The 27,916-nt window shown below is 45.7% G+C and overlaps 13 non-coding genes and 3 pseudogenes across 13 annotated transcripts; 4 read left to right on the top strand and 12 right to left on the bottom strand.

Annotated features, from left to right (window-relative positions):
• The first annotated feature begins 2,104 nt into the window (after positions 1–2,104).
• LOC134112545 (U2 spliceosomal RNA) lies at positions 2,105–2,275 on the top strand (annotated as a pseudogene).
• A 259-nt stretch (positions 2,276–2,534) lies between these two features.
• LOC119206950 (U1 spliceosomal RNA) lies at positions 2,535–2,698 on the top strand. The gene has a single exon (XR_005118239.2). It is a non-coding gene; the product is annotated as a U1 spliceosomal RNA (small nuclear RNA).
• Positions 2,699–3,760: 1,062 nt separating this feature from the next.
• LOC119204739 (U5 spliceosomal RNA) lies at positions 3,761–3,876 on the top strand. Its single transcript, XR_005117182.2, has one exon. It is a non-coding gene; the product is annotated as a U5 spliceosomal RNA (small nuclear RNA).
• Positions 3,877–16,517: 12,641 nt separating this feature from the next.
• LOC119208003 (U2 spliceosomal RNA) lies at positions 16,518–16,742 on the top strand (annotated as a pseudogene).
• A 1,016-nt stretch (positions 16,743–17,758) lies between these two features.
• Positions 17,759–17,846, bottom strand: LOC134112597 (small nucleolar RNA U3; annotated as a pseudogene).
• Positions 17,847–18,501: 655 nt separating this feature from the next.
• LOC134112595 (small nucleolar RNA U3) lies at positions 18,502–18,717 on the bottom strand. Its single transcript, XR_009945918.1, has one exon. It is a non-coding gene; the product is annotated as a small nucleolar RNA U3 (small nucleolar RNA).
• Positions 18,718–19,372: 655 nt separating this feature from the next.
• LOC134112564 (small nucleolar RNA U3) lies at positions 19,373–19,588 on the bottom strand. Its single transcript, XR_009945887.1, has one exon. It is a non-coding gene; the product is annotated as a small nucleolar RNA U3 (small nucleolar RNA).
• A 655-nt stretch (positions 19,589–20,243) lies between these two features.
• LOC134112594 (small nucleolar RNA U3) lies at positions 20,244–20,459 on the bottom strand. Its single transcript, XR_009945917.1, has one exon. It is a non-coding gene; the product is annotated as a small nucleolar RNA U3 (small nucleolar RNA).
• A 655-nt stretch (positions 20,460–21,114) lies between these two features.
• On the bottom strand, positions 21,115–21,330 carry LOC134112557 (small nucleolar RNA U3). The gene has a single exon (XR_009945880.1). It is a non-coding gene; the product is annotated as a small nucleolar RNA U3 (small nucleolar RNA).
• A 655-nt stretch (positions 21,331–21,985) lies between these two features.
• LOC134112593 (small nucleolar RNA U3) lies at positions 21,986–22,201 on the bottom strand. The gene has a single exon (XR_009945916.1). It is a non-coding gene; the product is annotated as a small nucleolar RNA U3 (small nucleolar RNA).
• Positions 22,202–22,856: 655 nt separating this feature from the next.
• LOC134112596 (small nucleolar RNA U3) lies at positions 22,857–23,071 on the bottom strand. Its single transcript, XR_009945919.1, has one exon. It is a non-coding gene; the product is annotated as a small nucleolar RNA U3 (small nucleolar RNA).
• Positions 23,072–23,726: 655 nt separating this feature from the next.
• LOC134112563 (small nucleolar RNA U3) lies at positions 23,727–23,942 on the bottom strand. Its single transcript, XR_009945886.1, has one exon. It is a non-coding gene; the product is annotated as a small nucleolar RNA U3 (small nucleolar RNA).
• Positions 23,943–24,597: 655 nt separating this feature from the next.
• On the bottom strand, positions 24,598–24,813 carry LOC134112589 (small nucleolar RNA U3). The gene has a single exon (XR_009945912.1). It is a non-coding gene; the product is annotated as a small nucleolar RNA U3 (small nucleolar RNA).
• A 655-nt stretch (positions 24,814–25,468) lies between these two features.
• Positions 25,469–25,684, bottom strand: LOC134112562 (small nucleolar RNA U3). Its single transcript, XR_009945885.1, has one exon. It is a non-coding gene; the product is annotated as a small nucleolar RNA U3 (small nucleolar RNA).
• Positions 25,685–26,339: 655 nt separating this feature from the next.
• Positions 26,340–26,555, bottom strand: LOC134112561 (small nucleolar RNA U3). The gene has a single exon (XR_009945884.1). It is a non-coding gene; the product is annotated as a small nucleolar RNA U3 (small nucleolar RNA).
• Positions 26,556–27,210: 655 nt separating this feature from the next.
• Positions 27,211–27,426, bottom strand: LOC134112588 (small nucleolar RNA U3). Its single transcript, XR_009945911.1, has one exon. It is a non-coding gene; the product is annotated as a small nucleolar RNA U3 (small nucleolar RNA).
• Between the last annotated feature and the right edge of the window lie 490 nt (positions 27,427–27,916).

Below are 27,916 nucleotides of genomic sequence, written 5' to 3'. Positions count from 1 at the left end.
CCGAAGGAATTTTATGCAACTTTTTGGGGAATCCTGCGGGAGGATTTTTTAAAAGTTGTGGGGTCAGTGATAGAAGGGGGGCTGTTGGGGAAGACAATGAGGGAGGGGGTGTTGACACTGTTACACAAAAAAGGGGAAAAAGAGGACCTGGGAAATTTCAGGCCAATAACTCTCCTCTGCGTTGATTACAAGATCATCGCCAGAGTGTTGGCTAGACGACTCCGATCGGCTCTACCTCATGTGGTAAATGTGGATCAGACATGCGGGGTGGAGGGGAGACACATCCAATGGAATTTAGGGCTGGTGAGGGATTGTATCCACTGGGCGGAGGAACGTGGGGTGCCTCTCATGCTGGTGGGGTTGGACATGGAAAAGGCGTTTGATAGGGTCAACCAAGGTTTTTTGGCAGCTGTCTTAGAGAGGATGGGTTTCGGACCCATTTTTCGGAGGTGGTTAGGGATTATGTATACAGGGGTTGGAAGTAGGGTGGGAGTGAATGGGCATATGGGGGATCTGGTGCCACAGCAAACAGGGGTGAGGCAAGGGTGTCCACTCTCACCACTGCTTTTTGTTTTATATGTCGAACCTCTAGCTTTAGCTATTAGGGCGGATGCTGAGGTTAAAGGATTGCGCCTTCCAGGAGGGGGAGAAAGAGATTTGAGGATGTCTCAGTATGCAGATGACATGACTCTCTTTTTAACAACGGAGAGCTCCTTGCTTCGTGTTTTGGACATCTTGGAGTCCTTTTCCAAAGTATCCGGGGCAAAGGTCAATGTGGGAAAATCCAAAGTCAAGTATTTTGGACCATGGAAGGGGAGAGGGGGGGTGCAGTTTGGATTGTCAGAGTGCCAGGGTCCAATGAGAATACTGGGGGTGGATTTTGATAAAAGCGAGAGTGGGCGGGTGAATTGGAGAAGGCGACTGGCTGGTGTGAGGTCAAGAATAGGGCTGTGGAAGACCCGACGTTTATCCTTAACTGGGAGGGTTTTGGCAGTCAAGGCGGACATCCTGCCATCAATAATTTACCTGGCGTATGTTTTCCCGCTGCCTCCGGAGTATAGGAGAAGATTAGTGGGGGATGTCTTCTCCTTTGTGTGGGGGGGATATGAGTATGTGAGGAGGGACTGGATGAAGCAAGGCGTAACAGAGGGGGGGAGGGGAGTGCCTGATGTTCCGCTTAAATTAGATGTTCTTTTCTTTTCTTTTTGCTGCAATGGGGTAAGATCCCCCAGTGGGCACTGGTACCACGTGCTGCTCAGGTTTTGGCTGTCCTTTCCCCTGAGGAATTTGGTGAAATGGGAGAATGGGCTGAAAGGGGAAATTATTCCACCACATTACAAGCAGATGATAGGCTGGGCTAAGAGGCACAAGGAGTGTGGGGAAGGGGACCTATGCCTGGATCATAGGAGGCTATACAAGGCCTTAGTGGCAAAACAGGGACCTGTGAGGGTTCTCGGAGTCGGCAGAGACAAGTGGACTTTTACGCAGCACAAGGAGCTGCCAAACCGACTGAAAGACATCAACTGGCTATGCCTACATAAGAGGATGCCTGTGAGGGATACTTTGTACAGGCATGGCCTGTCAAGGCTACGCTCCTGTCCACGGTTAGGTTGCGGCAGAGACGAGGATTTGTGCCATGTTTTTTGGGGATGTGGGTTTGCAAGAGCAATGTGGGGAGAGCTGGGGTTTTTTTTTCCGAGATTGGGGAGACTGTCTTATGAGGTTTTGATGTTGGGTGTGGGATTAAGAGGACGAGGGAGGGAGGGATTTTTGTTGTGGTTAATTCTGTCAATGGGGAAGGCAGCACTTTGGGATGACAGAATGGCCCTTATTAAAAGTAATGAGGGAAACGAGATAGAAAGTATTGTCGCGAGGGTGAGGGAGAAGCTGCGCCAGATGAAAAGGGGGGAGGAGGAAAAGTATGGCTTCCATGCAGCTAAGGAACGATGGAAGGGAGTGTGGCCCTAGGGGGTAGGGTTTGAGTTCTACAAACTGTATTATGTATGAGTTCTGCATTGTATTATCCGTATATTGTATTTTTGCTGGTGTAATGGATGATGTAAGGTTAAGATGTGTAAGATAATAAAAAAAAAAAAAAAAAAAAAAAAAAAAAAAAAAAAAATCTGTTCTTATCAGTTTAATATCTGATATGTCCTCTATATGAGGACTACATATTAAGCCGATTTTTAGCTCTGGGAGATGAAAAAGGGGCTTGCTCTGCTCACTCCAAGCATTGATCCGGTATTGCAGCACTTCTGGGAACGGTGCAACCTTTATCTTGTGAAAAAAATAACTGGTGACCCAATTCATTGGTGTAGTCTAGGTAGTTGGTTTGCCTCTGTGTACAAGTCTCGACTGGCTGAGACTTTTGGCAAGCAACTGATATGTTTACTCATCAATTGTGCCTTAATTTTGCATTTCACACTGATCACTGATTTTAAATTCACTGATCTGTGAGGACGGTGCCATCTGGGAACCGTCACCCCAAGTGCTCTGTTTGGGAATACCACTCCTGTCTCTGTCACTACCAACTTATACTTACCTGGCAGGGGAGATACCATGATCACAAAGGTGGTTCACCCAGGGCGAGGCTCAGCCATTGCACTCCGGCTGTGTTGACCACTGCGAATTCCTCAAATGTGGGAATCTCGACTGCATAATTTGTGGTAGTGGGGGACTGCGTCCGCGCTCTCCCCTGATATTAGTGTCAAAGAAAAACCAGTGCTTTCCACTTGGACACATCTCTTTCAACTACTGTTGGTCCCCAAGATTGAGCCTCTTTGCCAACAATGGACCAGTATACTCACCACTGGAGTGTTAAACCACTGAGTGATTGTCTGAATTAACAGTAAACCAACAACATTTCAGGAGGGCCTTACAATTTTTGATTGAAAAAAAATCAATGACTTTTGAGGTTTGTTTTTGGGTGATTCCATTTTCGGACAGAGGTGCCTGAAAGTGAAATCACTGTCTGAATTCAAAGTGAATTCAACAAGAGTTCATCAGGAGCTTGCACGTGTGTGCTCGTGTGCATGCTCTACCCATGGTGGCCCTGAGCTTGTGTGTGAAGTTTGCAGAGTGCGGCTGTCAGTCCAAGAATTTGTGAAACCGACCACTACAAACCGGGAAATGAGTTTGGATTTTGCCTGCAACTCTGTCTTGGTTGGTGCTGGGCTTCTGAAATTTGGACCAGCTCCTCCTGGGGCCCTCAGGGGGGCCACTGTAGATTTTGGGCCCAATAGGAGGTTCCCCTGGGGAAGCTCCCATTGACTCCCATTCAGTCCGAGTGTGTGTGTGTGTGTGCGTGCACGTGTGTACTTGCGTGCATGCTCTTCCCGTGGTGGCCCTGAGCCTGTGTGTGAAGTTTTCAGAGTGCAGGGCAGTGTTTTTGTGGTAGTTGGGGACTGCGTCCGCACTCTCCACTGATATTAGTGTCAAAGAAAAACCAGTGCTTTTCACTTGCACACATCTCTTTGAACTACTGTTGGTCCCCAAGATTGAGCTTCTTTGCCAACAATGGACCTGTTTACTCACCACTGGAGTGTTAAATCACTGAATGATTGTCTGAATTCACAGAAAAACAACAACATTTCAGGAGGGCCTTACAATTTTTGATTGAAACGAAATCATAGATTTTTTGAGGAAAGGGGGCTGGGAAATGGGTTAGGCTTTGGACACCCGCAGCTCAACCACTCCCTACCGCAAGAGGGATTACTTGTTCCACAGGGATATAGGGCTGCCTTTCACCTGATTGTGCTACTGACTTTGGTTTCTCTTCAATACGCATAAGTCTTTCGCCTTTTACTAAAGACTTCCGTGGAGAGGAACAACAATGAGTTGACCTTATTTTTTGCCAGGCTCTGCTATTTGGCTAAGCCTCATGTACTTGTAAGAAAAAGAAATTAGTATTGTAGTGGCTATTTGTCCATAAACTTAAACAAAACAAATAGTAACTAACTTCTCAAATGGCCACTTGAGGCTAGGTCATGGTTAGGCTTTACGCAGGTTCAGAGGTACCAAAGCAAAGTGATGTCCATAACAAGATTGAGTTTGAGGAGGTTTATTCACACACATAAGCAAGCTCACAGACATTCCTGCTGCCTCTCTCACGCTGGTAAAAAACCATATGCCCTCCTAGCCTGAAGTACCTCCCACCTTGACCTACTTATGCAAATTAACATAACACCATGTGACCAATAAACGACAATACAAGTAAAGCATAAACACAAAATAAACCAAATTAACCTTAACAAGAAAATAAATGAATAAATGAAGCTATAAATTAACTTAAGCCCAAAATAAACAAAAATGAAAATATAGCTCCAACAACCCAGCCCCTAATTGTAACGGTACTTTACCCACAATTAACCTTTATCACAAAGGAGCTATTTTCTAATTGTAGCTTAAGCATTAAACTGAAATCTTCACATCTTTGGATTCTCCACACCTGAAAGAAACAAATAGATGGAAGACAGAGATAGGAGAAAGAATGAGTTGTATAGTCAATTATTTGCCTCCAAGAGAAGACAGAGCTTGGTTATTGGTCTGTCCAGGATGCTGTTCTTCGTTTGGACCTTCACCGAGCGAACCAGTCCTCTGGAGTCAGCTGTGGTGCTTAGAACTCCACGTCCTTCCTTCCTTATACTTGTCACAGGTCCTCTTCTGCAGATAAATCTTCGCACAGCATTGATGCAGGAGTCTGTGTCGAGGGAGTGCTCCACCTCAAGGTGTACTGCGCGGCTACTCATACAAGTAAATATCACTCCATATCGCTTCAGCACAGTTCTACCTCTCCTCACCTCCAATGGTCCAAAATAGTCCACTCCCGTATTTGTAAAGGGTGCGTTATCAGGCACAACTCGTTCCTCCGGTAAGTCGGACATCTTCTGTTCTCCAAGCTTTCCTCTGTACCTTCTGCACACTGTACATTGTGAGAGAATCTTCCTGGCCGCAGAGTTGGCATTTATGATCCAATACTTCTGTCTCAATCTGTGCAGCATGTGATTGCGTCCAGCATGTCCAAGTTGGCAATGGATGTAACGCAATATGAGCTGGGAAACGTGCAAATCCTTTGACAGAATCACAGGATGCTTTACCTCCCACGGCAGTGCAGATTTAAACAGACGTCCACCAACTCTGAGGATGCCATCTTCGATGAAGGGGTCGAGGCGATACAGAGGACTGTCTTTAAAAACAGTCTTGGGGTCACGTTTTAGTGAGGAAATTTCAGTACTGAATCTTTGGTTTTGCGCAAACTGAATTATTGCCTTTTCGGCTTCCTCCAAGCGCTCTGGTGTCAAGCTGGATTTTCCAAGTGCGGCTTTGAATTTTTTAATCTCCTTTCCCACATTCTCATTCTGGTTGACCACATATTCTTTCTTCTTTCGGCTCAAAAGTAAAAGTCTTTCTTTCAGCTCCATCAGCCACGCCACTGATGTTTTAAGCTTTCTCCAGGATGAAAAATAGTGAATGAGCTGACTGAGGGGATTGTCACTGTGTATTGTAACAACATTCACCTTGAGTTCCCTTTTCACCTCCGCATCATCAGATGGAATGGAAGAGGAGTCCAAGTCAAGCTTTGGCCACCTGGTGGGGGGCAAGAGCAAAAAGTCCGGTCCTTTTAGCCATTTTCCTTGAAAACTCCTGAGCTCTTAGTCCTCGAGAAGCTTCATCTGCAGGATTGTCTTTGGTGTTTACATACCTCCACTGATCTTTGTCTGTGGATTCTCTTATGGTGCTGACACGATTGGCAACATATGTGTGAAAGCGCTTTGTTTCATTGAAGATGTACTTGAGAACAGTAGTGCTATCAGTCCAAAAGAATGACCTTTGCAATGGCAACTGTAGCTCTTTCAACAGCATTGTGTTCACTCGAACAGCAAGCACAGCTGCAGCAAGCTCAAGGCGTGGAATGGTTAATTGCTTTAGAGGAGCGACACGAGCCTTGCCTGTGATAAATGAAACATGCACATTGTCAGTGCTCTCCAATCTCAAGTATGAAACAGTGCCATATCCTGTTTGACTGGCATCTGAAAAATGATGCAGTTCTGCTTTCACTTGTGTTCCAAAGGTTTTGGGTTTAATACACCGTTCCACCTTAAATCCACTCATATGCTGAAGTTCAGAGAGCCACTCAGACCAATGTTCGGAGACGTCATGGGGAACTGGCTCATCCCACTTGAAGTTCATTCTGCACAGCTCCTGTAACAGTAACTTGGCAGGTATTATAAAAGGAGACAGAAAACCCAGCGGGTCGTAAAGAGAGCTCACCACAGAAAGGATGCCCCTCCTAGTGTGTGGACGTTCCTGCACTGCAGTCCTGAAGCTGAACGTATCTCCTTGAACACACCATTGCATCCCCAGAGCTCTTTCCACAGGGAGTTGATCTCTGTCCAAATCCATGTTCCCCACACCCACTGCTCTGATGTCACTAGGAATAAGTGCAAACACATTTGAGTTATTTGTGACCCACTTTTGGAGATGGAAGCCGCCCTTTTTACAGAGAGATGTTAATCCATGTATGAGCTCCACTGCATCTTCCTCTGTCACAGTAGACTTAAGACAGTCATCCACGTAGAAATTTGTCTTGACTGTACGGAGGACATCGGGTGAGTATTGCAGTGCATTATCCTCAGCAGTTCTCCTCAGTGCATAGTTTGAGCAGCTTGGTGAGGATACAGCTCCAAACAAATGCACGCACATCCTGTATTCCTCTGGCTCCGCTGTAGCGTCTCCATTGGGCCACCATAGAAAGCGCAAGAAGTTAACGTGCTTATATGGAACCCGGACCTGATGGAACATGGCGTTGATATCAGCCATAACAGCGATGGGCTCTTCTCTAAACCGAAGGAGGACACCAATTAGCGTGTTAGTAAAGTCTGGGCCCTGCAGGAGCTGACTGTTCAATGATGTACCCTTATAAGTACAGCCGCAATCAAACACAACACGCAACTTTCCTTTGGTTGGATGATGTACACCATGGTGGGGAATGTACCACACCTTTCCTTGTTCCAGAGTGGGCTCATTTGTGGGAACCTTTTCTGCATATCCTTGTTTTGACATGTTGTTAAGGAAATCAACGTATTGAGCCTTGAATGAAATATCTCTATTAAATCTCCTCTTCAGGCCTTGGAGTCTTTGTAGTGCGATGCAGCGATTATTTGGCAAAACAGGATTGTCAACTCTGAAAGGTAAGTCAATGTAATAATGTTCATTGTTAAGCACTGTCGTACTCTCCACAATTTTCATGAATTTAATGTCTTCTCTTGACATCTCAAGTTGTTCATCACTTGTTCTTTCAATAAAGTCATGATTATACTGTTGCATCAACATACTTTCCAAGTGTTCCACAGATATGTGATTAGCAGTTACAACAATGCATCCTGATTTGACACCAGTACCTTCAGAGTCTCCAGCACGAAGAGGCCCGTTTATGACCCAGCCAACTCTGGTCCTCACTGCATACGGTCCACCGCATTGACTGTTTATCAGTTCCCATGGCTCCAAAACTTTAGAGGAGTCGGTTCCAATGAGCAAGTCTACATCTGCATCTACTTCATGTAGCCTAATGCTACTCAAATACGCCCATTTGGCAACATCATCCTGACATGGCACATTGACTTTAGATACAGGCATTTTTGTTTGTGTCAGAACAGATGGTAGCTCAATAAAATCATCGGTGTCGAATCAAGACACCTCCAGACCGGTAACTATAGTAGTGTTAATGGTTTTAGTCTGCCCCATTGTCCTCAACACTACATTACAGTTTTTTCCTGATACTCCCAGCCTTTCAGCCATACTTGTAGTACAGAAGGTACCAGAGCTCCCAGGATCCAGGAAAGCATAAGTATGCACAACTTTATTACTTTTCTGACTTTTCACCTGCACAGCCACAATGGAAAAGACAGCAGTATCCTCATCACCAGCCCCAATATGACCACACGTCTGCTGCTTCCCGGATACAGTGCTTACAGTTTCTTTGGAGGTTATCCATGTAGTATCCTTCTCCACATGCAGGACAGATGGGTGTTTCCTGTGACACACTTCACAATCCAAACGACTCCTACAGTCTTTGCTCGTGTGTCCATGTTTCAAGCACCCAAAACAAACGCCCTTCTCCTTTAGAAACTGAATCTTGTCCTGTTGTGTCTTTCTTCTAAACTGAAGGCATTTTTCCAGAGTGTGATTGGTAAGATAGCAGAACATACATTTGAGCTGGTTACTGTGAGCTGTCAAGTTTTCCATTTCTTTATGTCCATCCTTTGGTGCATTAATGCTGGTGGCAAATGTACCACTTTTCCTTTTCTGCTTAACTTGCATGGATAGCTTTGTATAGCTGGCTGGAGAAACATCATTAATATTTCCAAACAGAGGATCTGAAACAATTTTGACTTGTTTTTCAATGAAATTCACAAAATCAACAAACACTGCTCTGTTTCCAGTTTGTTCCAGTATGTCACATGCCACATTTCTCCACTTTTCCCTCAGCTTGTATGGGAGTTTCATTAGGATCGTCCTGAGGTTAGCTGGCATGTCCAACTCCTTCATATACTTTATATGATGTACTATATTGGAGCAACCTCGAAGGAACAAAGCAAATGACTGCAAAGCATTAACATCCTCAGGTTTTATTGAGGGCCAGTTGTTGATTTTGTCCATGTAAGCAGAAGAGATCTTATGTTCACTGCCAAAATGTTCAATCAAAAGCGCTTTTGCTCTTTGATAACCTGGTTCAGAGGGCATATGTTGACAACTTCTTACAATGTCTCTTGGTTGCCCCCTAGTATACTGTTCTAGAAAGTACAGACAATCACTGAAATTTTGAGTTTTATCCTCAATGCAATTTTCAAAGGCTCTGAGAAAAGATTTGAAATACAGGGGATCACCATCAAATACAGGTATATTTCTCATAGGCAGGGCAGAGGCTGTGTTTTGTTGGACCAACAGCGTAGTTATTTCATTTTGACGCTGCATGATGTTCAAAATGTCCAGAGATTTGATGGATTGATTATCATCACAAACATCTTGCAAACCCAGTGATTGTGTACCTTGCCTTTGAAATACAGGAATGACATTAGGTATGGGTAGTTGTTTTACAACATGTTTGGATTGAACACCAACAGGGACAGAATTTAACAAGCGACTGGAGGTAGGTTCAGAGCTTTTATTGGTGGGCACATAGAGTTCAGCATTCGGATTTAGTTCATATGTCCCTTGAGTTTCTGACCTTTTCAAGTAAGAATTCATACCATCTGATGTTTGAGATGCACATCTTGACACATTACCGCCACACTTTGAGCTTACTTCCAGAACCTCCAATTTTGCATTTGTCACCTTTAATTCTGCCTCCAGAGCAAGTTGTTCCTTTTCTCTCCTTAAATGTTCCTGTTTCTTACGTAAGTCCTCTTGTTCAAGTCGTATTTGTTCCTCCTGATCCTCCAAAATATGCCTTTGTTTCAGAGCAGCCATGCGTTCCTGTAACGCTGCTCTTTCTGCTTGCGCTAATATTTTTGCAGATGCACTGGATGAAGTCTTTGAAAGCTTAGAACCAGCCTTTGAACACATTGCAGAACCTTTATTGGATACACTGTCCTCAGGCCCAATATCAGTTGGATTATCAGGTGGTTTAATCGGAAGTTCATATGAATGGCCTGTGTTTGATAACCAACCTTTGACGTCATCAATAAAGCTTGAAAAACACTTTTCCTTTTGTTCAAAATATTTATCTTGTTTCTCCTTCTCATCCTGAGGTATGTCCAGTGACACAAATGACAAATGATGTTGTTTTGCCTCATCAACACATATTATCATTTGATCCAAAAGAGACTTGACTGCATCAATAATGTCTGCAGAATGCATCAACTTATCCATCTGATTCATGCACGATTTGGCTCGTCTGCATTGCATCGATCTCTTTTCCTGACACGTTTGCATAAAAAACATCATTCCTTTAGCAGTAAAACTTGTGCGTCTTCTTGTAGGAAGCGCCGTGTCGCTCGTGGCTTTAGATGCAACGTCAGACATTTTACTCTTTGTTGATGTCGGTCATGTACAGACACAGAGTGTATTGCAAAGACTGAATAAAGCACATACCTTGTGGAACTTTGTTTGTTGCGGTGGTTGCCTTTGTACACGGAGTTGAATGCACGCAGTAGCTGTTGTTGTTGCGCGCGGCCGTGCGCATCACCTGTGAAGGCTTTGGGCCTTTGCGAATTCAAATTGCAGCAAATAATGTCCTCCACTCCGTAGTGCAGCTCCAGCGCTCCAGTAGTGTCACCGTTATCCAGTACGGTGTCCAAGGAAACTTTACACTGTCGGATGGGTCGTATTATTCGATGTTTGCACTGTATCCAGCCCACGCCTCCGTCACTCCTAGGCCCTTTCCTTTGTTTGTCTCCCGCATCCAGGTGAGTAATCCACTTTCCAAACGGTAATCCAGCAAACGACAAGTCCAGTATCCACGTAAACCAACGATATATCCAGGGCGGGTTTTTTACTTAATGTAGTGGTTATTTGTCCATAAACTTAAACAAAACAAATAGTAACTAACTTCTCAAATGGCCACTTGAGGCTAGGTCATGGTTAGGCTTTACGCAGGTTCAGAGGTACCAAAGCAAAGTGATGTCCATAACAAGATTGAGTTTGAGGAGGTTTATTCACACACATAAGCAAGCTCACAGACATTCCTGCTGCCTCTCTCACGCTGGTAAAAAACCATATGCCCTCCTAGCCTGAAGTACCTCCCACCTTGACCTACTTATGCAAATGAACATAACACCATGTGACCAATAAACGACAATACAAGTAAAGCATAAACACAAAATAAACCAAATTAACCTTAACAAGAAAATAAATGAATAAATGAAGCTATAAATTAACTTAAGCCCAAAATAAACAAAAATGAAAATATAGCTCCAACAAGTATGATGGAAGAGCCTGTCATTTGAGTAAACTTATTACTGGAGTCTCTGGTTGAGCTTTGGATCAAGTCTCAAATTACTGTCTGAATTTAGAGCGAAATCAAGATTTAGGCAGGAGCTTACACTTTTGATTGCAAAAAAAACGAATGATTTTTGAGGGCTGTTTGGGGCTGGTTCCATTTTTAGACAAAGGGGCCTAGAAGTGAAATCACTCTCTGAATTATAAGTGAATTCAACAAGAGTTCATCAAAAGCTTACACTTTTGATTGGAAGGAATCAACAAGAGTTCATCAAGAGCTTACACTTTTGATTGGAAGGAATCAACAAGAGTTCATCAAGAGCTTACACTTTTGATTGGAAGGAATCAACAAGAGTTCATCAAGAGCTTACACTTTTGATTGGAAGGAAATCAAAGATTTTTAAGAATACAGGCTGCGTGGGGAGTGGGATGTTAAGTAACAGGCGACTGCCACGCCCATTTGTATGAGCCGCACCCCGACATTTGAGAGATGCGCTAGTCCGTTGGGTCTGGAGGCAAACATTCATGTGTCATCGCTTCTCGGCCTTTTGGCTAAGATCACCATGGTAATCCATTTTTGACAACGCAAGGGAAGCGCGTGACGACGGAGGAATGGCCACATCACCCAACGAGCAGCCGATCCCAAAGGTCGGGCTGAGGTATACTCTGAGATTTCGAGCTACCAAAGAAGAAGATCAGGTCCTGTCGAGAGTTTTTTTTGGAAAACAAGTCATCATGGGCCAGCTCAATCTGGTGATACAGGATGTTCTGTGCATTCAGTGGAACCAGCAGGAAAAAGCTTTTGACGTTACCTTCAGGACCGAGGACATCTACAGAAGAGTATCGGAAATCTGCAGAAAGGAGGCGAAGGTGAGCCCTCTTGCCTACTACGAAGTCCTGAACCTTGACAGACCGAACTTCAGAACAGTGTCAGTCCATATGTACAACCCCTTTGTCACTGATGAAGCTTTAGTTTCCTTTCTGTGCCAGTACGGGGACGTGGCAACATCAGCCCGCCATATAAAAGACCCACTTGGTTTTTGGACCGGACGTCGGCTGTTCCAGGTTCTGCTGAATCCAGATCCGACAGGGCCGGATGGCCTCCAACACCCCCCTGCCTTTTTTAGTCTTGGGGGCGACCGCGGGTATTTGTTCTATAACCGCCAGCCAGCCTTCTGTCGTAAATGCAGACGGTCTGGCCACTCAGAAGCAGGCTGCACGGGGGAAAGCTGCCGGTTTTGTGGGCAAACAGGACACGTGGCCAAGGAATGTGTGGCACCGAAAACTTGCCACGGATGCGGAGGGGCGGACCACCTCTATAGGAGCTGCCCTAGCCGCAGGAGGACTTTTTCCGAGGTTGCAAAACAAACGGGAGTCCTTAACAGAACCACAGTGCAGGAAACAGAATCCGAGACATCGCGGCCTACCAAGGAGGGGCCAGCACAGATGGGGCCTGGAGCAGATACCTTAGAGGGAGGAGGGGGAGCCGCATTGCAGGAGGAAGGAGCAGCATTAGTGGACGAGGCAGCCCAAGCAGCAGACCATAGCGAGATTTAGGAGTTTCCGGAGCTTACGCTTGGTGCATCCTTCCCCACGATGAAGCCAGGGGCACGAAAGGTCTCACAGGTTTTTGGAACACTGACGTGTGAGTATGAAGAGTGTGCAGAGGAGGCATGCAGTAAAAAAACAAAGAGGGAGAAGACGGATGTCGTGGATGAAAAGGAGGGGATTGACGGTAGTAGGAGAGAGGAAGCCGTGAAGCTGGGGAATGCCACTGACGACAGTGGAGCCAGAGAGGACATACAACAGGACCCAAATGGGAATGCTGCAGAAGAGTTGGAGGGACAGTGCACAGGGGAAGGAGCTGCCTTGATGGCCGAAGGGCTGGGGATGGATTTTGAACTCCCCCAAGGCTTGCTCATGTTGTCATCCCCATATGGGGAGGACGTATATGATGGACCTAGTCGACCGGCAAACTCGGCAAACACGGTTCCTCTTTCCTGGGCTGAACAGATGGACAAAGACACCCCGTACACCCAGTAGGGGGAACAAACTTTGCCTGAAATGGGTTCTCTTAAGGTACTGTCATTAAGTACAAGGGGAATGAGGGACAAAGTGAAAAGGAGGGTCGTTTTCGAATTTGTGGCCACACTCCAAGCTGATTACTGAATGGCCTTATTTTCAGTAATGACCATAAATGTCAGGGGTATGAGGAATGTGGTGAAGAGGGCAAGTATTTACCAATACCTGTTTCAGACGCCCTTACATGTTTGCTTTCTGCAGGAAGTGCATCTGAGGGATGGTGGGGATGTCAGGGCCTTTTCGGAGGCCTGGCTCAAGGGTGAGTCCAGATGGGGAGTCGGGGGGGTACACTCCTCAGGGGTCGGAATCCTCTTTGGGAATAAAGAGTTTCAAGTTCGGGACAGTTTTTCAGTGGTCCAGGGGAGGGTCCTGGTGGTGGATGCATTTTGGAGGGGGGTTTCATTTAGATTTATTAATGTGTATGCACCAGCGGAGCCGAAGGGACGTAAGGCCCTATTTATTGCACTAACAGAGGTGTGTGTCACAAACAAGGTGGTGGTTCTAGGGGGGGATTTCAATGTCTCTTTTGAGGGGTCGGGGGATTTTAGTTTGCCGTATTTGACAGATTTGGTGAAGGGGTTCATGCTGAAAGACGGGTACAGGGCTGTGGAGCCAACAGGCGAGGGTACAACATGGTCAAATTCACGGGGTGCACATAGTAGGATTGATTTTGTTTTTGTGCCAGGTGCTGTTGCTGTACGTAAGGCAGTTGTGAGACCAGTGTGGTTCTCTGACCACAACCAACTGGAGGTGGCCTTTTTAGTGGTGGCCCCAAGTTTTGGAAAGGGGTACTGGAAGTTAAATTGCAGGGTTTTGGGGGAGGAGGCTTTCCGTAGAGCCGTCATTTCACACTATGAGGGATGGGTCTTACTGAAGCCCTTCTTTGGCAATATTGTGGACTGGTGGGAATACATAAAGGTAAACATCAGGAGGGTGACGGTTGAATATTGTTCAGAAAGAGCAAGGGAAAAGAGGGGGGGTTTTAGGAGGCTTCAAAAGGAGTTGCATTCTTTAATGGAGGCAGAGAACAAGGGGGGAATAAGGGATAAGCAGAGGGACAGGGAAGTGAGGGAACAATTGGGCCTGTATTTTAAAGGGAAAGCTGATGACTTCCTGAAAAGATGTAGGATGGAATCATTAAATGTGGCAGAGACCTGTACGCCCATGTTTTTTAAACAGGTGAGGGATGCCCGGTCAAGGGTGTGTATTTCCGGGCTACGGGAGAAAGATGGTAACCTTGTCTCGGATCCAAGAGGCATGGTTGGGATTGCCTCCAAATTTTTTGGGGACACCATGGGGCCACAAGAGGTGGACGGACCAGAACAAGGAGGTTTTTTAAAGGGCCTTGAGGTTAAGGTGCCAGGGGAAGTGGTGGAGGCCTTAGAACGTCCGGTGGGTCTTGCGGAATTGGAGGAAGCTATGAGAGGGTTGGGAGCGGGAAAGGTGCCAGGGATTGATGGGTTACCGAAGGAATTTTATGCAACTTTTTGGGGAATCCTGGGGGAGGATTTTTTAAAAGTTGTGGGGTCAGTGATAGAAGGGGGGCTGTTGGGGAAGACAATGAGGGAGGGGGTGTTGACACTGTTACACAAAAAAGGGGAAAAAGAGGACCTGGGAAATTTCAGGCCAATAACTCTCCTCTGCGTTGATTACAAGATCATCGCCAGAGTGTTGGCTAGACGACTCCGATCGGCTCTACCTCATGTGGTAAATGTGGATCAGACATGCGGGGTGGAGGGGAGACACATCCAATGGAATTTAGGGCTGGTGAGGGATTGTATCCACTGGGCGGAGGAACGTGGGGTGCCTCTCATGCTGGTGGGGTTGGACATGGAAAAGGCGTTTGATAGGGTCAACCAAGGTTTTTTGGCAGCTGTCTTAGAGAGGATGGGTTTCGGACCCATTTTTAGGAGGTGGTTAGGGATTATGTATACAGGGGTTGGAAGTAGGGTGGGAGTGAATGGGCATATGGGGGATCTGGTGCCACAGCAAACAGGGGTGAGGCAAGGGTGTCCACTCTCACCACTGCTTTTTGTTTTATATGTCGAACCTCTAGCTTTAGCTATTAGGGCGGATGCTGAGGTTAAAGGATTGCGCCTTCCAGGAGGGGGAGAAAGAGATTTGAGGATGTCTCAGTATGCAGATGACATGACTCTCTTTTTAACAACGGAGAGCTCCTTGCTTCGTGTTTTGGACATCTTGGAGTCCTTTTCCAAAGTATCCGGGGCAAAGGTCAATGTGGGAAAATCCAAAGTCAAGTATTTTGGACCATGGAAGGGGAGAGGGGGGGTGCAGTTTGGATTGTCAGAGTGCCAGGGTCCAACGAGAATACTGGGGGTGGATTTTGATAAAAGCGAGAGTGGGCGGGTGAATTGGAGAAGGCGACTGGCTGGTGTGAGGTCAAGAATAGGGCTGTGGAAGACCCGACGTTTATCCTTAACTGGGAGGGTTTTGGCAGTCAAGGCGGACATCCTGCCATCAATAATTTACCTGGCGTATGTTTTCCCGCTGCCTCCGGAGTATAGGAGAAGATTAGTGGGGGATGTTTTCTCCTTTGTGTGGGGGGGATATGAGTATGTGAGGAGGGACTGGATGAAGCAAGGCGTAACAGAGGGGGGGAGGGGAGTGCCTGATGTTCCGCTTAAATTAGATGTTCTTTTCTTTTCTTTTTGCTGCAATGGGGTAAGATCCCCCAGTGGGCACTGGTACCACGTGCTGCTCAGGTTTTGGCTGTCCTTTCCCCTGAGGAATTTGGTGAAATGGGAGAATGGGCGGCCGAAAGGGGAAATTATTCCACCACATTACAAGCAGATGATAGGCTGGGCTAAGAGGCACAAGGAGTGTGGGGAAGGGGACCTATGCCTGGATCATAGGAGGCTATACAAGGCCTTAGTGGCAAAACAGGGACCTGTGAGGGTTCTCGGAGTCGGCAGAGACAAGTGGACTTTTACGCAGCACAAGGAGCTGCCAAACCGACTGAAAGACATCAACTGGCTATGCCTACATAAGAGGATGCCTGTGAGGGATACTTTGTACAGGCATGGCCTGTCAAGGCTACGCTCCTGTCCACGGTTAGGTTGCGGCAGAGACGAGGATTTGTGCCATGTTTTTTGGGGATGTGGGTTTGCAAGAGCAATGTGGGGAGAGCTGGGGGGTTTTTTTCCGAGATTGGGGAGACTGTCTTATGAGGTTTTGATGTTGGGTGTGGGATTAAGAGGACGAGGGAGGGAGGGATTTTTGTTGTGGTTAATTCTGTCAATGGGGAAGGCAGCACTTTGGGATGACAGAATGGCCCTTATTAAAAGTAATGAGGGAAACGAGATAGAAAGTATTGTCGCGAGGGTGAGGGAGAAGCTGCGCCAGATGAAAAGGGGGGAGGAGGAAAAGTATGGCTTCCATGCAGCTAAGGAACGATGGAAGGGAGTGTGGCCCTAGGGGGTAGGGTTTGAGTTCTACAAACTGTATTATGTATGAGTTCTGCATTGTATTATCCGTATATTGTATTTTTGCTGGTGTAATGGATGATGTAAGGTAAAGATGTGTAAGATAATAAAAATAAAAAATAAAAATCTGTTCTTATCAGTTTAATATCTGATATGTCCTCTATATGAGGACTACATATTAAGCCGGTTTTTAGCTCTGGGAGATGAAAAAGGGGCTTGCTCTGCTCACTCCAAGCATTGACCCGGTATTGCAGCACTTCCGGGAACGGTGCAACCTTTATCTTGTGAAAAAAATAACTGGTGACCCAATTCATTGGTGTAGTCTAGGTAGTTGGTTTGCCTCTGTGTACAAGTCTCGACTGGCTGAGACTTTTGGCAAGTGTTACATGTCCCCATGTTTTGTGTCTCTGCCTTTAACTGTGAGTGGGGGTAGTGTTTTGTTTTTTGTCATGGCTTACAGGTGTGCAGTGCTGGTTGGCTGTTGGCGAGGAGGCGTGGCCGTATAAAACCTGGGGAGAAATCAGCTAACGAGCTGGTGGCCCATATAACCAGCCTGGTTGAGGAACAGAGGACAGAGAGAAAGAGAAAGGAGAGGCTGTGCTTTGTTGTATGGCCTGGCTGAGATTGTTTTGTTTGGGATCTGGTCGAGTGAGACCAAATGGTACTCTACCTCAGTTCTGGAGAAGGGGTAGGTAGTTCTGCCCATGGGTGTACATTTTTCCATCACGTAGGTAAACCTTTGTTACACACACTAAGTTAGCTGGGTGGGGTCACCCCTGTAGTTTTTGCAATAGAGAGGTGAGCTGGTTAGGGATAGATTGTGTTAGGCAGGGAAAGGGGTGTAGAGCAAAAGGGATCTTTTGTTTATTTCCTTACTTTGACCCCAATCCCCCCAATCCCCTTCTCCTCCCTGATTTGGTTATGTGTGTACCTTTTGTTTTGTTGTTGTTTGTTTGTTTGTCACCTACTAAATGTCCCACGGGGACCAAACACAAATTTTACGTGTCAGCACTCATTTGTTTCAGCCGCACCCCCTCCACACTACTTCACTGTCCACTGCTGATTATACAGGGGGCGCCAGCACAGGTTTTTACGTTCCCCACCTGTAAAACAAGTTCCAACCTAGGTAGGAACGTAACAGCAAGCAACTGATATGTTTACTCATCAATTGTGCCTTAATTTTGCATTTCACACTGATCACTGATTTTAAATTCACTGATCTGTGAGGACGGTGCCATCTGGGAACCGTCACCCCAAGTGCTCTGTTTGGGAATACCACTCCTGTCTCTGTCACTACCAACTTATACTTACCTGGCAGGGGAGATACCATGAACGACTTCTCAAGTCGGAAACTATAGAAATGATCCCTGAAAGTATAGTCTTAGTTTGCTTGAGGGTGAAAACGGAATTTGACTTTCAAAAAAACAACTATCACCGATGGTTCTCCTTTTGTTACCACCAGAGTATGTTCCTTTGGTGCTGAGGCAGACTGTGAGGCGCTGGACAGAGGCAAACGAAGCCATGCAGGACTTCTTGGATTGATGGACTGCTATCCGCAGTGTGGACCTCTTGGGAGGTTATCCACAGCATTCCGGAATGCCTTACGGAATAACATTTGATTCTGTGAAAATGCCACCGTTCCAATCTGGACTGTACACTACTTCACCAACAACAAGCCAACGGTCACCAGTGAACTCAAAGGTCTTCTCAATGAGAAGAAAAAAGGCTTCAACTGCAGGGACAGGGGTATATTCGGGTAATCAGCGTGACTTGAAGGACAAGCTCAGGGATTGCTAGGACACCAAATTCCAAGAGAACAATGTGAGGGAGGTGTGAACTGGGTGAGCAGATAACTGGTTTGCAGGCGCGAGGGAGATGACTATTGGGCTTCCTGCGAAGGGTCAATGCGGAAAGGTGTCACAAAATCCCCCTTTGAACTGAAACACAGTAAAATATATCGGATAATTCAGCCATTCTATCAACTAATCAAGTCGAATTTTTGGGGTTATATATAAAAGTCTATTGACGTAGTCTGATAACCACTCAGTCCATATTTCCCACCTCTTTACTCCACTAGGAAGTAAAGAGCGGTCATCAATGGCAGAAAGCTTGTGAACTGATTCACTTCTCTGTGCCCGCTTCACGCCCAGTCGGAAATATCACATTTCATCATCGTGGATAGCGAGGCCATACGATTTTGAAACACACTTCTCAAGTCGGGAACTATAGAAATGATACCTGAAAGTATAGTCTTAGTTTGCTTGAGGGTGAAAACGGAATTTGACTTTCAAAAAAACAACTATCACCGATGGTTCTCCTTTTGTTACCACCAGAGTATGTTCCTTTGGTGCTGAGGCAGACTGTGAGGCGCTGGACAGAGGCAAACGAAGCCATGCAGGACTTCTTGGATTGATGGACTGCTATCCGCAGTGTGGACCTCTTGGGAGGTTATCCACAGCATTCCGGAATGCCTTACGGAATAACATTTGATTCTGTGAAACTGCCACCGTTCCAATCTGGACTGTACACTACTTCACCAACAACAAGCCAACGGTCACCAGTGAACTCAAAGGTCTTCTCAATGAGAAGAAAAAAGGCTTCAACTGCAGGGACAGGGGTATATTCGGGTAATCAGCGTGACTTGAAGGACAAGCTCAGGGATTGCTAGGACACCAAATTCCAAGAGAACAATGTGAGGGAGGTTTGAACTGGGTGAGCAGATAACTGGTTTGCAGGCGCGAGGGAGATGACTATTGGGCTTCCTGCGAAGGGTCAATGCGGAAACGTGTCACAAAATCCCCCTTTGAACTGAAACACAGTAAAATATATCGGATAATTCAGCCATTCTATCAACTAATCAAGTTGAATTTTTGGGGTTATATCTAAAAGTCTATTGACGTAGTCTGATAACCACTCAGTCCATATTTCCCACCTCTTTACTCCACGAGGAAGTAAAGAGCGGTCATCAATGGCAAAAAGCTTGTGAACTGATTCACTTCTCTGTGCCCACTTCACGCCCAGTGGGAAATATCACATTTCATCATCGTGGATAGCGAGGCCATACCATTTTGAAACACACTTCTCAAGTCGGGAACTATAGAAATGATCCCTGAAAGTATAGTCTTAGTTTGCTTGAGGGTGAAAACGGAATTTGACTTTCAAAAAAACAACTATCACCGATGGTTCTCCTTTTGTTACCACCAGAGTATGTTCCTTTGGTGCTGAGGCAGACTGTGAGGCGCTGGACAGAGGCAAACAAAGCCATGCAGGACTTCTTGGATTGATGGACTGCTATCCGCAGTGTGGACCTCTTGGGAGGTTATCCACAGCATTCCGGAATGGCTTACGGAATAACATTTGATTCTGTGAAAATGCCACCGTTCCAATCTGGACTGTAAACTACTTCACCAACAACAAGCCATCGGTCACCAGTGAACTCAAAGGTCTTCTCAATGAGAAGAAAAAAGGCTTCAACTGCAGGGACAGGGGTATATTCGGGTAATCAGCGTGACTTGAAGGACAAGCTCAGGGATTGCTAGGACACCAAATTCCAAGAGAACAATGTGAGGGAGGTGTGAACTGGGTGAGCAGATAACTGGTTTGCAGGCGCGAGGGAGATGACTATTGGGCTTCCTGCGAAGGGTCAATGCGGAAACGTGTCACAAAATCCCCCTTTGAACTGAAACACAGTAAAATATATCGGATAATTCAGCCATTCTATCAACTAATCAAGTCGAATTTTTGGGGTTATATCTAAAAGTCTATTGACGTAGTCTGATAACCACTCGGTCCATATTTCCCACCTCTTTACTCCACGAGGAAGTAAAGAGCGGTCAACATTGGCAGAAAGCTTGTGAACTGATTCACTTCTCTGTGCCCGCTTCACGCCCAGTGGGAAATATCACATTTCATCATCGTGGATAGCGAGGCCATACCATTTTGAAACACACTTCTCAAGTCGGGAACTATAGAAATGATCCCTGAAAGTATAGTCTTAGTTTGCTTGAGGGTGAAAACGGAATTTGACTTTCAAAAAAACAACTATCACCGATGGTTCTCCTTTTGTTACCACCAGAGTATGTTCCTTTGGTGCTGAGGCAGACTGTGAGGCGCTGGACAGAGGCAAACGAAGCCATGCAGGACTTCTTGGATTGATGGACTGCTATCCGCAGTGTGGACCTCTTGGGAGGTTATCCACAGCATTCCGGAATGCCTTACGGAATAACATTTGATTCTGTGAAACTGCCACCGTTCCAATCTGGACTGTACACTACTTCACCAACAACAAGCCAACGGTCACCAGTGAACTCAAAGGTCTTCTCAATGAGAAGAAAAAAGGCTTCAACTGCAGGGACAGGGGTATATTCGGGTAATCAGCGTGACTTGAAGGACAAGCTCAGGGATTGCTAGGACACCAAATTCCAAGAGAACAATGTGAGGGAGGTGTGAACTGGGTGAGCAGATAACTGGTTTGCAGGCGCGAGGGAGATGACTATTGGGCTTCCTGCGAAGGGTCAATGCGGAAAGGTGTCACAAAATCCCCCTTTGAACTGAAACACAGTAAAATATATCGGATAATTCAGCCATTCTATCAACTAATCAAGTCGAATTTTTGGGGTTATATATAAAAGTCTATTGACGTAGTCTGATAACCACTCAGTCCATATTTCCCACCTCTTTACTCCACTAGTGAGTAAAGAGCGGTCATCAATGGCAGAAAGCTTGTGAACTGATTCACTTCTCTGTGCCCGCTTCACGCCCAGTGGGAAATATCACATTTCATCATCGTGGATAGCAAGGCCATACCATTTTGAAACACACTTCTCAAGTCAGAAACTATAGAAATGATCCCTGAAAGTATAGTCTTAGTTTGCTTGAGGGTGAAAATGGAATTTGACTTTCAAAAAAACAACTATCACCGATGGTTCTCCTTTTGTTACCACCAGAGTATGTTCCTTTGGTGCTGAGGCAGACTGTGAGGCGCTGGACAGAGGCAAACGAAGCCATGCAGGACTTCTTGGATTGATGGACTGCTATCCGCAGTGTGGACCTCTTGGGAGGTTATCCACAGCATTCCGGAATGCCTTACGGAATAACATTTGATTCTGTGAAAATGCCACCGTTCCAATCTGGACTGTAAACTACTTCACCAACAACAAGCCATCGGTCACCAGTGAACTCAAAGGTCTTCTCAATGAGAAGAAAAAAGGCTTCAACTGCAGGGACAGGGGTATATTCGGGTAATCAGCGTGACTTGAAGGACAAGCTCAGGGATTGCTAGGACACCAAATTCCAAGAGAACAATGTGAGGGAGGTGTGAACTGGGTGAGCAGATAACTGGTTTGCAGGCGCGAGGGAGATGACTATTGGGCTTCCTGCGAAGGGTCAATGCGGAAAGGTGTCACAAAATCCCCCTTTGAACTGAAACACAGTAAAATATATCGGATAATTCAGCCATTCTATCAACTAATCAAGTCGAATTTTTGGGGTTATATCTAAAAGTCTATTGACGTAGTCTGATAACCACTCGGTCCATATTTCCCACCTCTTTACTCCACGAGGAAGTAAAGAGCGGTCAACATTGGCAGAAAGCTTGTGAACTGATTCACTTCTCTGTGCCCGCTTCACGCCCAGTGGGAAATATCACATTTCATCATCGTGGATAGCGAGGCCATACCATTTTGAAACACACTTCTCAAGTCGGGAACTATAGAAATGATCCCTGAAAGTATAGTCTTAGTTTGCTTGAGGGTGAAAACGGAATTTGACTTTCAAAAAAACAACTATCACCGATGGTTCTCCTTTTGTTACCACCAGAGTATGTTCCTTTGGTGCTGAGGCAGACTGTGAGGCGCTGGACAGAGGCAAACGAAGCCATGCTGGACTTCTTGGATTGATGGACTGCTATCTGCAGTGTGGACCTCTTGGGAGGTTATCCACAGCATTCCGGAATGCCTTACGGAATAACATTTGATTCTGTGAAAATGCCACCGTTCCAATCTGGACTGTACACTACTTCACCAACAACAAGCCAACGGTCACCAGTGAACTCAAAGGTCTTCTCAATGAGAAGAAAAAAGGCTTCAACTGCAGGGACAGGGGTATATTCGGGTAATCAGCGTGACTTGAAGGACAAGCTCAGGGATTGCTAGGACACCAAATTCCAAGAGAACAATGTGAGGGAGGTGTGAACTGGGTGAGCAGATAACTGGTTTGCAGGCGCGAGGGAGATGACTATTGGGCTTCCTGCGAAGGGTCAATGCGGAAACGTGTCACAAAATCCCCCTTTGAACTGAAACACAGTAAAATATATCGGATAATTCAGCCATTCTATCAACTAATCAAGTCGAATTTTTGGGGTTATATCTAAAAGTCTATTGACGTAGTCTGATAACCACTCGGTCCATATTTCCCACCTCTTTACTCCACGAGGAAGTAAAGAGCGGTCAACATTGGCAGAAAGCTTGTGAACTGATTCACTTCTCTGTGCCCGCTTCACGCCCAGTGGGAAATATCACATTTCATCATCGTCGATAGCGAGGCCATACCATTTTGAAACACACTTCTCAAGTCGGGAACTATAGAAATGATCCCTGAAAGTATATCTTAGTTTGCTTGAGGGTGAAAACGGAATTTGACTTTCAAAAAAACAACTATCACCGATGGTTCTCCTTTTGTTACCACCAGAGTATGTTCCTTTGGTGCTGAGGCAGACTGTGAGGCGCTGGACAGAGGCAAACGAAGCCATGCAGGACTTCTTGGATTGATGGACTGCTATCCGCAGTGTGGACCTCTTGGGAGGTTATCCACAGCATTCCGGAATGCCTTACGGAATAACATTTGATTCTGTGAAACTGCCACCGTTCCAATCTGGACTGTACACTACTTCACCAACAACAAGCCAACGGTCACCAGTGAACTCAAAGGTCTTCTCAATGAGAAGAAAAAAGGCTTCAACTGCAGGGACAGGGGTATATTCGGGTAATCAGCGTGACTTGAAGGACAAGCTCAGGGATTGCTAGGACACCAAATTCCAAGAGAACAATGTGAGAGAGGTGTGAACCGGGTGAGCAGATAACTGGTTTGCAGGCGCGAGGGAGATGACTATTGGGCTTCCTGCGAAGGGTCAATGCGGAAAGGTGTCACAAAATCCCCCTTTGAACTGAAACACAGTAAAATATATCGGATAATTCAGCCATTCTATCAACTAATCAAGTCGAATTTTTGGGGTTATATATAAAAGTCTATTGACGTAGTCTGATAACCACTCAGTCCATATTTCCCACCTCTTTACTCCACTAGGAAGTAAAGAGCGGTCATCAATGGCAGAAAGCTTGTGAACTGATTCACTTCTCTGTGCCCGCTTCACGCCCAGTGGGAAATATCACATTTCATCATCGTGGATAGCGAGGCCATACCATTTTCAAACACACTTCTCAAGTCGGGAACTATAGAAATGATCCCTGAAAGTATAGTCTTAGTTTGCTTGAGGGTGAAAACAGAATTTGACTTTCAAAAAAACAACTATCACCGATGGTTCTCCTTTTGTTACCACCAGAGTATGTTCCTTTGGTGCTGAGGCAGACTGTGAGGCGCTGGACAGAGGCAAACGAAGCCATGCAGGACTTCTTGGATTGATGGACTGCTATCCGCAGTGTGGACCTCTTGGGAGGTTATCCACAGCATTCCGGAATGCCTTACGGAATAACATTTGATTCTGTGAAAATGCCACCGTTCCAATCTGGACTGTACACTACTTCACCAACAACAAGCCAACGGTCACCAGTGAACTCAAAGGTCTTCTCAATGAGAAGAAAAAAGGCTTCAACTGCAGGGACAGGGGTATATTCGGGTAATCAGCGTGACTTGAAGGACAAGCTCAGGGATTGCTAGGACACCAAATTCCAAGAGAACAATGTGAGGGAGGTGTGAACTGGGTGAGCAGATAACTGGTTTGCAGGCGCGAGGGAGATGACTATTGGGCTTCCTGCGAAGGGTCAATGCGGAAAGGTGTCACAAAATCCCCCTTTGAACTGAAACACAGTAAAATATATCGGATAATTCAGCCATTCTATCAACTAATCAAGTCGAATTTTTGGGGTTATATATAAAAGTCTATTGACGTAGTCTGATAACCACTCAGTCCATATTTCCCACCTCTTTACTCCACGAGGAAGTAAAGAGCGGTCAACATTGGCAGAAAGCTTGTGAACTGATTCACTTCTCTGTGCCCGCTTCACGCCCAGTGGGAAATATCACATTTCATCATCGTGGATAGTGAGGCCATACGATTTTGAAACACACTTCTCAAGTCGGGAACTATAGAAATGATCCCTGAAAGTATAGTCTTAGTTTGCTTGAGGGTGAAAACGGAATTTGACTTTCAAAAAAACAACTATCACCGATGGTTCTCCTTTTGTTACCACCAGAGTATGTTCCTTTGGTGCTGAGGCAGACTGTGAGGCGCTGGACAGAGGCAAACGAAGCCATGCAGGACTTCTTGGATTGATGGACTGCTATCCGCAGTGTGGACCTCTTGGGAGGTTATCCACAGCATTCCGGAATGCCTTACGGAATAACATTTGATTCTGTGAAAATGCCACCGTTCCAATCTGGACTGTAAACTACTTCACCAACAACAAGCCATCGGTCACCAGTGAACTCAAAGGTCTTCTCAATGAGAAGAAAAAAGGCTTCAACTGCAGGGACAGGGGTATATTCGGGTAATCAGCGTGACTTGAAGGACAAGCTCAGGGATTGCTAGGACACCAAATTCCAAGAGAACAATGTGAGGGAGGTGTGAACTGGGTGAGCAGATAACTGGTTTGCAGGCGCGAGGGAGATGACTATTGGGCTTCCTGCGAAGGGTCAATGCGGAAAGGTGTCACAAAATCCCCCTTTGAACTGAAACACAGTAAAATATATCGGATAATTCAGCCATTCTATCAACTAATCAAGTCGAATTTTTGGGGTTATATATAAAAGTCTATTGACGTAGTCTGATAACCACTCAGTCCATATTTCCCACCTCTTTACTCCACTAGGAAGTAAAGAGCGGTCATCAATGGCAGAAAGCTTGTGAACTGATTCACTTCTCTGTGCCCGCTTCACGCCCAGTGGGAAATATCACATTTCATCATCGTGGATAGCGAGGCCATACCATTTTCAAACACACTTCTCAAGTCGGGAACTATAGAAATGATCCCTGAAAGTATAGTCTTAGTTTGCTTGAGGGTGAAAACAGAATTTGACTTTCAAAAAAACAACTATCACCGATGGTTCTCCTTTTGTTACCACCAGAGTATGTTCCTTTGGTGCTGAGGCAGACTGTGAGGCGCTGGACAGAGGCAAACGAAGCCATGCTGGACTTCTTGGATTGATGGACTGCTATCTGCAGTGTGGACCTCTTGGGAGGTTATCCACAGCATTCCGGAATGCCTTACGGAATAACATTTGATTCTGTGAAAATGCCACCGTTCCAATCTGGACTGTACACTACTTCACCAACAACAAGCCAACGGTCACCAGTGAACTCAAAGGTCTTCTCAATGAGAAGAAAAAAGGCTTCAACTGCAGGGACAGGGGTATATTCGGGTAATCAGCGTGACTTGAAGGACAAGCTCAGGGATTGCTAGGACACCAAATTCCAAGAGAACAATGTGAGGGAGGTGTGAACTGGGTGAGCAGATAACTGGTTTGCAGGCGCGAGGGAGATGACTATTGGGCTTCCTGCGAAGGGTCAATGCGGAAAGGTGTCACAAAATCCCCCTTTGAACTGAAACACAGTAAAATATATCGGATAATTCAGCCATTCTATCAACTAATCAAGTCGAATTTTTGGGGTTATATATAAAAGTCTATTGACGTAGTCTGATAACCACTCAGTCCATATTTCCCACCTCTTTACTCCACTAGGAAGTAAAGAGCGGTCATCAATGGCAGAAAGCTTGTGAACTGATTCACTTCTCTGTGCCCGCTTCACGCCCAGTGGGAAATATCACATTTCATCATCGTGGATAGCGAGGCCATACCATTTTCAAACACACTTCTCAAGTCGGGAACTATAGAAATGATCCCTGAAAGTATAGTCTTAGTTTGCTTGAGGGTGAAAACAGAATTTGACTTTCAAAAAAACAACTATCACCGATGGTTCTCCTTTTGTTACCACCAGAGTATGTTCCTTTGGTGCTGAGGCAGACTGTGAGGCGCTGGACAGAGGCAAACGAAGCCATGCAGGACTTCTTGGATTGATGGACTGCTATCCGCAGTGTGGACCTCTTGGGAGGTTATCCACAGCATTCCGGAATGCCTTACGGAATAACATTTGATTCTGTGAAAATGCCACCGTTCCAATCTGGACTGTACACTACTTCACCAACAACAAGCCAACGGTCACCAGTGAACTCAAAGGTCTTCTCAATGAGAAGAAAAAAGGCTTCAACTGCAGGGACAGGGGTATATTCGGGTAATCAGCGTGACTTGAAGGACAAGCTCAGGGATTGCTAGGACACCAAATTCCAAGAGAACAATGTGAGGGAGGTGTGAACTGGGTGAGCAGATAACTGGTTTGCAGGCGCGAGGGAGATGACTATTGGGCTTCCTGCGAAGGGTCAATGCGGAAAGGTGTCACAAAATCCCCCTTTGAACTGAAACACAGTAAAATATATCGGATAATTCAGCCATTCTATCAACTAATCAAGTCGAATTTTTGGGGTTATATCTAAAAGTCTATTGACGTAGTCTGATAACCACTCAGTCCATATTTCCCACCTCTTTACTCCACGAGGAAGTAAAGAGCGGTCAACATTGGCAGAAAGCTTGTGAACTGATTCACTTCTCTGTGCCCGCTTCACGCCCAGTGGGAAATATCACATTTCATCATCGTGGATAGTGAGGCCATACGATTTTGAAACACACTTCTCAAGTCGGGAACTATAGAAATGATCCCTGAAAGTATAGTCTTAGTTTGCTTGAGGGTGAAAACGGAATTTGACTTTCAAAAAAACAACTATCACCGATGGTTCTCCTTTTGTTACCACCAGAGTATGTTCCTTTGGTGCTGAGGCAGACTGTGAGGCGCTGGACAGAGGCAAACGAAGCCATGCAGGACTTCTTGGATTGATGGACTGCTATCCGCAGTGTGGACCTCTTGGGAGGTTATCCACAGCATTCCGGAATGCCTTACGGAATAACATTTGATTCTGTGAAAATGCCACCGTTCCAATCTGGACTGTAAACTACTTCACCAACAACAAGCCATCGGTCACCAGTGAACTCAAAGGTCTTCTCAATGAGAAGAAAAAAGGCTTCAACTGCAGGGACAGGGGTATATTTGGGTAATCAGCGTGACTTGAAGGACAAGCTCAGGGATTGCTAGGACACCAAATTCCAAGAGAACAATGTGAGGGAGGTGTGAACTGGGTGAGCAGATAACTGGTTTGCAGGCGCGAGGG

The sequence above is a fragment of the Pungitius pungitius genome, unplaced genomic scaffold (assembly GCF_949316345.1).
Source record: "Pungitius pungitius unplaced genomic scaffold, fPunPun2.1 scaffold_25, whole genome shotgun sequence".
Lineage (NCBI taxonomy): Eukaryota > Metazoa > Chordata > Actinopteri > Perciformes > Gasterosteidae > Pungitius > Pungitius pungitius.
This window is presented reverse-complemented; position numbering and strand designations above follow the sequence as displayed.